General features: G+C 42.3%; 1 pseudogene; it reads left to right on the top strand.

The window, feature by feature from the left end:
- Positions 1–401: 401 nt before the first annotated feature.
- LOC101042008 (large ribosomal subunit protein uL14 pseudogene) lies at positions 402–825 on the top strand (annotated as a pseudogene).
- The last annotated feature ends 12,895 nt before the right edge of the window (positions 826–13,720 follow it).

The raw sequence follows: 13,720 nt of genomic DNA, 5'->3' as shown, positions 1-13,720 counted from the left end.
GCCCCAAATTTAAATGCTGCTGTGGTCCCACCTAACAAATCTTCAAGGCAAGACCTAAAAGGATCAAACTCTTCCTGCAAATAAATTAATTGTATTCCAGAACAAAGTTCAGAATATTTGTAGAAATGCAAAAATAACCAGGAATATAAAGCACACCTAATGTATATGTAATTGGAGTATCCAAAGGAATGCAAATATACGTCTGGAATCTAATCAAAGATTATCAGGTATGCAAAGAAACAGGGAAATATGTTCCATAATGAAGATAAATTAATTAATTAATTGAAACTGACTCAGAATTTACGTAGATGTTAATAACAGTAATTAAGCGGAGGCATTTGAGATATTAAAAAGACGCAAATCGCTTTTTTTTTTTTTTTCCTGCTTTCCGGCGTTCAAAGATGTCAAAGCCAGGACATGGTGGGTCCTCTGGTGCGAAATTCCAGATTTCCCTGGGTCTTCCAGTAAGAGTTGTGATCAACTCTGCTGACAACAGAGGAGCCAAAAACCTGTGTATCATCTCTGTGACGGGGATCAAGGGACAGCTGAACAGACTGCCCGCTGCTGGTGTCGGTGACATGGTGATGGCCACAGTCAAGAAAGGCAAACTAGAGGTCAGAAAAAAGGGTACATCCAGCAGTGGTCATTCAACAACGAAAGTCATACCAGAGAAAAGATAGCGTGTTTCTTTATTTTGAAGATAATGCAGGGGTCATAGTGAACAATAAAGGCGAGATGAAAGCTTCTGCCATTACAGGACCAGTAGCAAAGGAGTGTGCAAACCTGTGGCCCCGGATTGCATCCAGTGCTGGCAGCAACGCATGATTCTTTAGTATATTTGTAAAAAATAAAAAACTTTAAAACCATTTTTTAAAAAAGACACAAATCAAACTTACAGAGATCAAACACAATCTTAGGGAACATGACACTGGATGGGAGGAATGGCAGATTGGACATTCCAGAAGAAAAGATTAGTGAACATAAAGACATAGCAACAGAAACTACCCAAAATGAAACACAGGAAGAAAACTCTTATTTTTTTTTTTTTTTTTTTTTTTTTGAGGCAGGGTCTCACTCTGTCGCCCAGGGTGGAGTGTGGTGGTGCAATCTCGGCTCACTACAGCCTCCACCTCTGAGGCTCAAGCAATCCTCCCACCTTGGCCTCTTGAGTAGCTGGGACTACAGGCACAGATCACTATACCCAGCTAATTGTTTGTATTTTTGTAGAGATGGGGTCTGGCCATGTTCCCCAGGCTGGTCTCCAGCTCCTGGGCTCCCTTGATCCACCCGCCTCTGCCTCTCAATGTGCTAGGATTAAAGGCATGAGCCACTGCACCCAGCAAAAAATTAAATTTTTTAAAAGGGGACATCAATGATCCAAGGGACAGCATTAAGCAACCTAATATATGTGTGACTGGAGTATCCAAAACAAGTTAGGGGGTCAGCCTGTGATTCCAAACCCAGCAAAATGGTCTTTCAAAAACAAAAACAAAATGAGACTATTTCAGGTCGACAAAGCATAAAGAATTCATCACCAACAGACTTTTGTTAGAAGAAATATTAAAGGAAAGGCTTTAGGCAGAAGCAAAATGATACCAGTGGGAAATATGGATCCAGGGAATAAAAAGCAGCAGAAGCGGTAACTGCGTGGGTAAATATGAGTTTTATTATTATTTCAAGCACTTTAAAAGATAGTTGACTACCTCAACGATAACAATATATATTGTGGGGTTTCTTTGGTTTTGTTGTTGTTATTTTGGAGACGGAGTCTCCCTCTGTCACCCAAGCTAAAGTGCAGTGGCACAATCTTGGCTCACCACAACCTTCGCCTCCCAGGCTCATGAGATTCTCCTGCCTCAGCCTCCCGAGTAGCTGGGATTACAGGTGCCCGCCACCACCACCCAGTTAATTTTTGTATTTTTAGTAGAGTAAGGGTTTCACCATATTGGCCAGACTGGTCTTGAACTCCTAACCTCAAATGATGCACCCGTCTCAGCCTCCCAAAGTGCTGGGATTACAGGCATGAGCCACCACACCCAGCTGGTTTATTTTATTTATATGTAAATTAAATGTATGACAACAATACAATAATGACTGAAAGAGGAAAAGCAGGGACGTGCTATTGAAAGATTGTTACACTACACCTGAAGTGGTATAACATTATTTGAAAGTAGACTGTGATAAGTTAAAGATCCACACTATAATCCCTAAAATAACCACTAAAATAATAATATTAGCAGTTATAACTAATAGGTCAATAATAGAAATAAATTGGAAACATTAAAAATACTCATTTTACCCAAAAGAAAGCAAAAAAGATAAAAAGGAGAACAAAGAGTAGATGGGACAAATATAAAATCACATGGTTGTAAACTTACACCTAGCCACGTCAATAATCACATTACATATAAATGATCCCAACGCCCCAATTTTAAAAGTTTTTAAAAATCGGGACCCAACTATATGCTCTTTCAAAGATGTGTCAAATAAGCCGGGCGCGGTGGCTCACACCTGTAATCCCAGCACTTTGGGAGGCCGAGGCGGGTGGATCACGAGGTCAAGAAATCGAGACCATCCTGGTCAACATGCTGAAACCTCGTCTCTACTAAAAAAAAAATACAAAAAATTAGCTGGGCATGGTGACACGTGCCTGTAATTCCAGCTACTCAGGAGGCTGAGACAGGAGAATTCCCTGAACCAGGAGGAGGAGGTTGCCGTAAGCCGAGATTGCACCATTGCACTCCAGCCTGGGTAACAAGAGTGAAACTCCGTCTCAAAAAAAAAAAAAAGATGTGTCAAATATAAAGACATACATTGGGTAAAAGTAGAAGGATGTCAAGAGGTATAGCCTGCTAGCACTAAACAAAAGAAAGCTGTAATAGTTACACTAATATCAGACAGAATAGATTTCATAATCTATTAGGACCATAAAAATATTACTAGAGATAAAAAAGTTCTTTTTTTTTTTTTTTTTTTTGAGACGGAGTCTAGCTCTGTCGCCAGGCTGGAGTGCAGTGGCACAATCTCGGCTCACTGCAGCCTCCGCCTCCCAGATTCAAGCAATTTTTCCACCTCAGCCTCCTGAGTAGCTGGGACTACAAGTGTGTGCCGCCACCACACCCGGCTAATTTTTTTTTTTTTTTTTTTTTTTTTTTTAGACGGAGTTTTGCTCTCCTTACCCAGGCTGGAGTGCAATGGCGTGATCTTGGCTCACCGCAACCTCCGCCTCCTGGGTTCAGGCAATTCTCCTGCCTCAGCCTCCTGAGTAGCTGGGATTACAGGCACGCACCACCACGCCCAGCTAATTTTTTGTATTTTTAGTAGAGACGGGGTTTCACTATGTTGACCAGGATGGTCTCGATCTCTTGACCTCATGTGATCTGCCCGCCTCAGCCTCCCAAAGTGCTGGGATTATAGGCATGAGCCACCGCGCCCAACCAAAAGTTCATTTTATAATGATCAAAGGGTCAGTCAACCAAGAGGACATAAGTCAAAATGCTTGTGCATCTAATTAAATAGCTCCAAAATACATCATGCAAAAATGGTTAGAACTGCAAGGAGAAATAGACAAATCTACAAGTACAGTTGGAGATTTCAATACTCTTCTCTCAATAATTGATAAAGCAAGCAGACAGAAAATCACTAAGGATTTGGGAGATTTGAATAACACTATAAAATATCTTGGCCTAATTGACATTTTTAGAACACGCCACCCACCATCAGAATACACATTATTTTCAAGGGCACAGAGAATATTTTTAAAGATAGATCATATTCTGAGCCACATAAAAGGTCTCAATAAAGTTAAAATAATTCAAGTCATACAAATGAAGTTCTGACTATAATAGAATTACATTAGAAATCGATGAGAGATATGTAAAAATCACCAAATACTTGGAGACTACAGAACACACTTTTCATAACCCATGGGGTCAAAGAAGAAATAAAAGGGAAAATTATGAAGTATTTTGAACTTGAATGAAAACAAAAATACAACACAAAATGAAAACACAAAATTAGTGGGATGCTTCTGTAACAGTACTTAGGATATTGTTAGTAATAAATACCAATAGCGAAAAGAACAGTTTCTGATCAATGACTTCAGCTTCTATCTTAAGAAACTGGGAGGGGGGAAAAGCAAATTAAACCCAAATAAGCAGAAGAAAATAAATAATAAAGATTAGAGCTGATATCAGTGGAATAGAAAAATAATCAAGAAAACAAAGACAAGAGCTGGTTCTTTAAAGAAATCAATAAAATTGACAAACCTCTAGCTAGATGGATCACAGAAAAAGAGAGAAGATACAGCATTACCAGTATCAAGAATGAGAGAAATTGTATCACTACAGATTCTACAAATATCGAAAGGAATAAAAGATTATCTATTAAATACATTGAATTTGTAGTTAAAAGCTTCCCACAAAGATACTTTCAGAACCAGGTGACTTCACTGGGGAATTTTAGCAAACATTTAAGGAAGCTGTGTTATTGTAAAATATATATTAGTCTTTGTACCATTTCCTGTCACTTAACTCCCAAAGCCCTTGGAATCTCCAGAGTGGCAGGAGTGCCTTTTGTATACTGTCTTAGTCCATTCTCATGTCTATAATAAAATAACTTAGGCTGGATAACTTATAAATAGAAGAAATGTATCTCTCACAGTTCTGGAAGTTGGGAAGTCCAAGATCAAGTTCCTGGCAGATTCAGTATCTGGTGAGGGCTTACTCTGTGCAGCAAAGATGCTGCCTTGCTGCTGTGTCCTCTCATGGTGCAAGGGGCAGAAGGGACCTGGCACCTCCCTCCAACTTCTTTTTGGGCGGGGTGGGGGGGCGGAGTCTCACTCTGTCACCAGGCTGGAGTGCCATGGCGCGATCTTGGCTCACTGCAACCTCCGCCTCCCAGGTTCAAGAGATTCTCCCATCTCAGCCTCCCGAGTTGCTGGGACTACAGGTGCCTGCCACCACACCCAGTTAATTTTTGTATTTTTAGTAGAGACACGGTTTCACCATGTTGGCCAGGATGGTCTCGATCTCTTGACCTTGTGATCCACCTGCCTTGGCCTCCCAAAGCACTGGGACTGTGGGCCTGAGCCATCGCACCTGGCCCCCACTTCTTTAATAAGGGCACTAATCCCACTCACCAGGGTGTAATCCTCATGACTTAATCACTTCGAAAAAGGTCCCATCTCTTATTACTGTCATCTTGGGGGTGAGGTTTCAACAGATGCATTGTGGGGGCACACTAACATTCAGACCACAGCATATGCTAACGAGATGACTGGTGGCTGGCAGGCCCTAGACAGCTTCGGAATGAGAGCTTCAGAAACACCAAGGCACGATCAAAGGGTTGAGACTTTCAGCCCTACCCGCCAATCTCCAGGGATGAGATAAGGCCTGAAGGTTGAGTTGAGCACCAATGGCCAATGGTTTAATCAATCATTCCTGTTTAATGAAGTCTCCATAAAAACCCCAAAAAGACAATGTTCGGATGAGCTTCCAGACTACCAAACGCATGGGATTCATGGAGGGTGGCGTATCGGGAGAGGGTATAGAAGCTCCATGCCCCTTCCCTCATGCCTTGCCCTATATATCTCTTCCATCTGTATCCTTTATAATATCCTTTATAGACCTGATGCAGTGACTCATACCTGTAATCCCAGCACTTTGGGAGGCAGAAGTGGGAGGATCCCTTGAGTCCAGGAATTCAAGACCATCCCTGGCAACATAGTGAGACCCTGTCTGTACAAAAAAAAATAAAAATAAAAAATTAATTGGGCATGGTGGTATACAACAGTGGTCCCAGCTACTCAGGAGGCTAGGGTGGGAGGATCACAGGACCCCAGGAGTTCAAGGTTGCAGTGAGCTATGATCACATCACTGCACTCCACCCTGTGTGAGAGAGTGAGACTCTTGTCTCAAAAAAAAAAATTTATTTTATTTAAAAATAAATTTACATTTTAAAAAACCCTTTATAATAAATTGGTAAATGTAAAGTGTTTCCCTGAGTTCTGTGAGCAGCTCTGGCTAATTACTGAAATCTATGGAAGGAACCCTGAGAACCCCTAGGTGGCCAAAAGCACAGGTCACACTCAGGGCTTGCAACTGACATCTGTGGTGATGGGGAGTCTTGTAGGACTGAATCGTTAACCTGTGGGTTCTGAAGCTATCTCCAGGTAGACAGTGCCAGAATTGAACTGAATTAGAGGACTCCCAGCTGGGGTCCACTGGAGAATTGCGTGGTGTGTGGAGAAACAACCCACACACATCTGGTGTCAGAAGTATTGTGTTGAGTCGTGTGTGAGAGTAGGAGAAACACTTTGGGTTTTAGCCATAACACCAATTCAGCACACACTCTCCCAGAAAATTAAAAAGGAAAGAACAACTTCCAACTCATTTCATGAGGCCAACATTACTCTGGTGACAAAGCCAACGAAGACATTACAAGAAGACTACAGACCAGTATCCCTCTTGAACATATATGGAAAATTCTAAACCCAATTTTAGCAAATCAAATCCAACAATATATAAAATGGATAATACATGACGATGAAGGAAGTTTATCCTGGGAATACGAAGTTGGTGTCACATCCAAAATTAGATCAACGTAATTCATTCCTTCTGTTATATAACAAATTACCACAAACTTTGTGGCTTAAACAACAAAAAAATTATCTTGCAGTTTGGAAATCAGAAGTCCAAATGGGTTTCATTAGGCTAAAATCAAGGCGATACAGGATTGCATTAATTTTGGAGGTTCTAGGGGAGAATATATTTTCTTGCCTTTGTGAGTTTCTAGAGGCTGTCTCCTTTCCTTGGGTCATAGCCCACTCCTCCATCTTCAAAGCTAACAGCATAACATCACCAAGTCTCTCTCTCTCTCTGTCTCTCCTCCTCGCTCTTTCTTTTTCTTTTCCTTCTTCTGCTCTTTTTCTTCTTCTTCCACCTCCTAAGGATTCCTGTGATTACAGTGGACCCACCTGGATAATCTAGGATACTCTCCCCATGTCAAGATTCTTAATTCAATCATAGAAGCAAAGTTTTTTTTGCCGTGTTAGTTTCATAGGTTTCAAGAATTAGGGCACGGACATCTTTACGGGGCCATTATTTGGCCCACCACACACACAAAAAAAAAGAAAAAACATGTGATCAGATAAATAAATGTAGAAAAGAATTTGGCATAATCCAGTATTCATTTATGGGTTTTTTTTAAAAAACTGAGCAAACTAGAGGTAGAAGAGGACGTCCTTAGGCTGGTAAAGAGGATCTGCAAAAAACCTACAGTATCATTATTCAATGGTTAAAGGCTGAAGACTCTCTCCTTAAGATTGGGAGCAAGGGGGCCGGGCGCGGTGGCTCATGCCTGTAATCCCAGCACTTTGGGAGGCCAAGGTGGGTGGATCACGAGGTCAACAGATCGAGACCATCCTGGTCAACATGGTGAAACCCCGTCTCTACTAAAAATACAAAACATTAGCTGGGCATGGTGGCACGTGCCTGTAATCCCAGCTACTCAGGAGGCTGAGGCAGGAGAATTGCCTGAACCCAGGAGGCGGAGGTTGCGGTGAGCCGAGATCACGCCGTTGCACTCCAGCCTGGGTAACAAGAGTGAAACTCCGTCTCAAAAAAAAAAAAAAAAAAAAAAAAATTGGGAGCAAGGTAAGTATGTGTATTCTCTTCACAACAAATCAACATTGTAGTAGGGATCTTAGCCAGTGCAATGAAGCCAAAAAAAAACAAACAAAAAAAAAAAAAAAAAAGTTTGGGGAGTAAAAAAAGCATTCAGATCGAAAAGAAAAAGATAAATATTTTCTTCACAGATAACATGATATGTACGTGGAAAATACAATGAATCTACCCCAGAAAGCTACTAAAACTAATAAGTGAGTTTAGCAATATCATAGGATAAAAGAAAATTATAGAAGGTCAGGCATAGTGGCTTATGCCTGTAATCCCAGCACTTTGGGAAGCCAAGGTGGGTGGATCACTTGAGGCCAAGAGTTCAAGACCAGCCTGGCCAACATGGTGAAACCCAGTTTCTACTAAAAATACAAAAATTAGCCAGGCGTGGTGGCACATGCCTTTAATCTCAGCTACTCAGGAGGCTGAGACATGAGAATCACTTGAAACTGGGAGGCAGAAGTTGCAGTGAGCTGAGATCGCACCACTGCACTCCAGCCTGGGCAACAGAGAGACTCAGTATCAAAAAAAAAAAAAAAGAAAAGAAAAATATAGAAAAAAAGTTGTATTTTTTTTAAAGAAGAAGAAAGAAAGAAAGAGAGAAAGAATAATAATTTTAAAAAAGAATGAAGGAGAGGAAGAAAGAAGAAGAGGAAGAGGGAGAGAGAACGGGGGTGTTGCTTTTTATTACCCGGGCTAGAATACAGTCTAAAAAATGGGTATGCCTATAATTGTGCTTAATAATAGAAACATGAAAAAAAAATGATGGAAGAAAATAACAAGCAGCCAACCAATATTTCATTTAAGCCTGTAAATAGGTGTGATGTGGTACTGATAAGAATGTATATTTTGTGTATTTAAAATGGAGAGTTCTATAAATGTTAATTAAGTCTACTTGTTCCCGATCTGAGCTCAAGTCCTGGATGTCGTTATTAACTTTCTGTCTCATTGATCTGTCTAATATTGATGTTGAAGTCTCCCACTATTGTTGTGTGGGAGTCTAAGTCTCTGTATAAGTCTTATATATCTGGGTATTCCTGTATTGGGTGCATATATATTTAGGATCTTTAGCTCTTCTTGTTACATTGATCCTTTTATCATTATGTAATATCATTCTTTGCTTCTTTTGATCTTTGTTGCTTTAAAGTCTATTTTATCAGCAAAAATTGCAACTCTTGCTTTCAATTTATTTATTTATTTATTTTTGCTCTCCATTTGGTTGGTAAATCTTTCTCCATCCCTTTGTTTTGAGTCTTTGTGTATTCTTGCATGTGAGATGGGTCTGAATGCAGCATACCGATGGGTCTTGGCTTTTTTCGCCTGTCTGTGCCTTTGGATTGGGGGATTTAGTCGATTTAAATTTAGAATTAATAATAATATATGTGAGTTTAATACCGCCATTTAATGTTAGCTGGCTGTTTTGCCCATTAGTTGATGTAAATTCTTCATTATGTTGATGCTCTTTACTTTTTGGTATTTTTGGTATTTTTTAGAAAGGCTGATACTGGTTGTTCCTTTCTATGTGTAGTGGTTCTTTCAGAAGCTCTTGTAAAGCAGGCCTGGTGATGATGAAATCTCTGAGTGCTTGCTTGTTCACAAAAGATTTAATTTTTCCTTTGCTTATGAAGCTTAGTTTGGCTGGATGTAAAATTCTGGGGTGAAAGTTATTTTCTATAAGGATGCTGAATATTGGCCCCCACTCTCTTCTGGCTTGTAGGGTTTCTGCTGAGAGATCTGCTGTGAGTCTGATAGGCTTCCCTTTGTGGGTAACCTGACCTTTCTCTCTGGCTGCCCTCAGTATTTTCCCTTTCATTTCAACCCTGGTGAATATGGCAATTATGTGCCTTGAGGTTGGTCTTCTTGAGGAATATCTTTGTGGTGTTCTCTGTATTACCTGGAGTTGAATATTGTCCTGCCTTGCTAGGTTGGGAAAGTTTTCCTGAATAATATCCTGAAGTGTATTTTCCAGTTTGGATTCATTCTCTTCGTCACATTCAGGTACAGCTATCAAACATAGATTAGGTCTTTTCACATAGTCCCATATTTCTTGGAGACTTTGCTCATTCCTTTTTATCCTTTTTTCTCTAATCTTGTCTTCTCGTTTTATTTCATTAAGTTAGTCTTCGACCTCTGGTATCTTTTCTTCTGCTTGATCAATTTGGCTGTTAAAACTTGTGCATACTTCGTGAAGTTCTCATGTTGTGTTTTTCAGCTCTATTAATTCACTTATATTCCTCTCTAAATTGTGTAGTCTTGATAACATTTCGTCAAACCTTTTTTCAAAGTTCTTAGTTTCTTTGCATTGGATTAGAACAAGTTCTTTTAATTCACAGAAGTTTCTTATAATCCACCTTTTATAGCCTGGTTCTGTTAATGGAACACACTCATTCTCCATCAGGCCTTGTTCCGTTGCTGATGAGGAACTGTGATCCCCTGTAGAGGGAGAGGCGTTCTGATTTTGGGTATTCTCAGCCTTTTTAGGCTGGTTTCTTCACTTCGTTATAGATTTATCCATCTGTGGTCTTTATAATTACCGTCTTTATAATTGGGTTTCTGAGTGGACGTCCAACTTGTTGATTCCCAGCGCCAGAATCTGAGCAACCCACTGCGCTGGCTAAAACAGCAGTGTTAAGATTGATGGTGCTTTTCTGACTCTGCACCAAGAACTGCCGCACCAAGTCAAAACTGCCTCGCCAGCCATAAGAGTCGTGCTGGCGACCCGTGGGGCTCCTCCGCTGGGAATTTCCTGGTGCATGAGCAACAAAAATTTGTCTGAAAGTGTGGCATCCTCTCGTTCTCTGCGCTTTCGCTGGGAGCTACAGTCCCGAGCTGCTAGTGATCAGCCATCTTGGATCTCTCACACTAATTTTAAAAAGGTGTATTTTTACATACCAGTAACTAACATTTGGAAATCAAAATTTAAATATTGATAATACAATAACATCAAAAGTTCTTAAATAATTAGGCATATATCTGACAAAAAAAAAACAGATAAGCAAAACCTATACCTTGAAAATACAAACTATGGCTGAGGGAAAATAAAGAAGACTTAAATTGATACATGGGTTCATGGGTTGGGAGAGTCAATATTATTAAGATGGCAATTCTCCCCCCAAATTAATCTAAGAATAGAAGAGAACATCCTTAGCCTGATAAAGTGCATCTATGAAAACACCTACTGTGCCATAATACCAATGGTTAAAGGCTGAATACCTTCTCCCTAATATTGGGACTATGGTAAGTATGTGCCCTCTCGAAATCAAATCAACAGGATTTTTTCTAGAGGTTGAAAAACTGATTCTAAAATGTATATGAAAATGCAAAGGACCTAGAACTGTAAAAACAAATTTTAAAAAGAATAAAGTTGGGGCTGGGTGTGGTGGCTTAAGCCTGTAATCCCAGCACTTTGAGAGGCCAAGGGGGCAGATCACCTGAGGTCGAGAGTTCAAGAGCAGCCTGGCCAACATTGAGAAACCCCGTCTCTACTAAAAATACAAAATTAGCCAGGCATGGTGATGCATGCCTGTAATCCCAAATACTCGGGAGGCTGAGGCAGGAGAATGGTTTGAACCCAGGAGGTGGAGGTTGCAGTGGTATTGGATTAACGATAGACATATACAATACTGGAACAAAATGGAAAATCCACAAATATGTGTGTGTGTGTGTGTGTGTGTGTGTGTGTGTGTGTGTGTGTCTGCAGAGGCAGCAATAGCTGCCAAGGGTATACCTGAAATAGGAAGATCCAGCTTCCCTTCCAGCTCCCCAGAGTCTCCAGGACCCCCTGCGGGCAGATGGGAGACGGAGGAGCCCCAAACCCAATGGACATTTAGCAGAGTGTTTAAGACTCTAGCTCAGGACCCCAGTGTGAATTTAGCATTTAGGCTTTCTACTTACTAGCTGTGAGACTCTCAGTTAAGGCACTTCGCCTCTCTGAGCCTCCATTTCCTGTTCTGTAATTCTGTAAAATCATATATATATGTTATACCCAAGTGAGTTAGGAGGAAAGCGCCACACTCTGAGTTCCGATTGAGAGTCCTTTATTGCCAGCAACCGACAGTCAGCTCCCACTCACAATCTCTTCACCCCGAAGAAGGGGCTTGATTCCTTTTTATACCTTGCTTAGAAAAGGGGGTGGCAAAGTGGAATTTTACAGAAGCAGAACAAGCAAGTTAGACAAGGAAGCTGGTAACCAGGGGGCAGGAGGTTCCCAGGACTGTTGGTTACCAAGGCGGGTAGCAGGGGAGACTTTCCATACAATCAATCACCAAGTGGGGGAGGTTATTCACAATAGCAGGTAGAATTGCCAAGCAGGATGGAGTTATAAGGGTTACAAGGTACTGGGTACCGTGTGACCCAGCTGTGTACCCAAAGGAGAAATGGCGAGGAGGGAGAGGCTAAGATGGAATTTGTCAGGCTCACATCTAAGATGGAGTCTGTTAGGCTATCACATATACATGGCAGAATTAAACACTCCATGTTTATTTAATGAGGGAGATGAGCCAGTAGTAAGTAATGTATCTATAAGGATCAGCTCTCACTTAGCCCAGCCCCCTGCACCCAGGAAAACATGTACACAAACCCCAAAAGATAACAGTCTAAGGACTGAATTCAGAGCCAACTGCCAGTCAGAGATTGGGAGGAGAAAGACCCACCAGAGACTGAGACGGAGCAGCCAGGGAGGTGGAAGGAGAAACGGGAGAGGGGTTCCTGGAAGCTAAGTGAAGAGAGGGCTGTTTCAAGGAGAAGAGAATGATCAGCTCTCAGACACCACCAAGAACTGAGAACTGATGACTAAACAGGCAGCTCAGAGGTCACTGGGAACCCAGTAAACTGATGGGGGCAATGTCTCACTGGAGTGGGCTCAAGAGAGAATGAGAAGGAGGAAGTAGGTGATGGAGAGGACTGGAAATTCTTTTCAGAGACTCTTCTGAGAGAAGAGAGAAGATACAGTGCCAAGGAATTTTTTTTTTTTTTTCCTTGAGACGGAGTCTTGCTCTGTCACCAGGCTGGAGTGCAGTGGTGCAATCTCGGCTCACTGCAACCTCCGCCTCCTAGGTTCAAGGGATTCTTCTGCTTCAGCCTCCCAAGTAGCTGGGACCACAGGCGCCTGCCACCACACCCAGCTAATTTTTTTGTATTTTTAGTAGAGACGGGATTCCACCATGGCCAGGATGGTCTCCATCTCTTGACCTCGTGATCCACCCACTTCGGCCTCCCAAAGTGCTGGGATTACAGGCATGAGCCACCGCGCCCAGCCGCCAAGGAATTTTTTTAACAGCGGAATTAATCCCATACCCCAGTGGGTGAAGGTCAGACAGGACTTAGAAGACAGCACAAAATGCCCCCACCTCTGCTGGGGCTGGAGTGATCCCCCAGGGCTCAGGCCACTACTCAGCCAAGCAGGGGCAATGGCTGAAACTGTGGGCTGAAGCAGGGAATGGACTAAGAATGTTCCCTTGAATGTTCTCCTGCCCCAGAAGAGTCCCAGACACCCAGGCGCTGCTTAGGGACCACCGTCTCTCCACCCCACCCCAGGTTCAGCTCATGCTCCACCTTCTGGTTTAACAGAAGATCCTTGTTTGAGAATGTGCCTTCCAGGGGCAGTGGGAGCCCAGCAGAAGCAGCTGGTGCGGAGAAAAGCATTTAGAATCATAAGGACCCAGATCTGGACTCAAGTACCAGTTCCAGCTGGATGGAGGACCCTGGGCAAGTCCCATCACCACTCCCAGCCTCCACTTCCTCATCAGTAAAATGGGAGTAATAATTCCATCCTCCCAGCATTGTGGTGAGGACCACAGGGGAAAATCTGAGTGCAATGCCAAGCATGGGGTGCAGCCCGAGGCATGGGCGATCCTTTCTTTCTTCCCCTTCCAGCCTGCCCCCGGGACTCCTGAGGGGCTCTCCTCCCCTTAGCTTACTCCCCTCGTGCGTCCCCATTTGACCCTGGAGGTCTCCAGCTCCTCTCCTGCTTCTGCCCTGATGCGACAGAGTTCTGTGATTGGGGCCAGCCAACCCATGACAGCTGCGGAGGCAGCAATAGCTAC

This window comes from Saimiri boliviensis, chromosome 11, assembly GCF_048565385.1.
Source record: "Saimiri boliviensis isolate mSaiBol1 chromosome 11, mSaiBol1.pri, whole genome shotgun sequence".
Lineage (NCBI taxonomy): Eukaryota > Metazoa > Chordata > Mammalia > Primates > Cebidae > Saimiri > Saimiri boliviensis.
The sequence above is the reverse complement of the archived record's forward strand: the minus strand, read 5'-3'. Positions and strand labels throughout refer to the sequence as shown.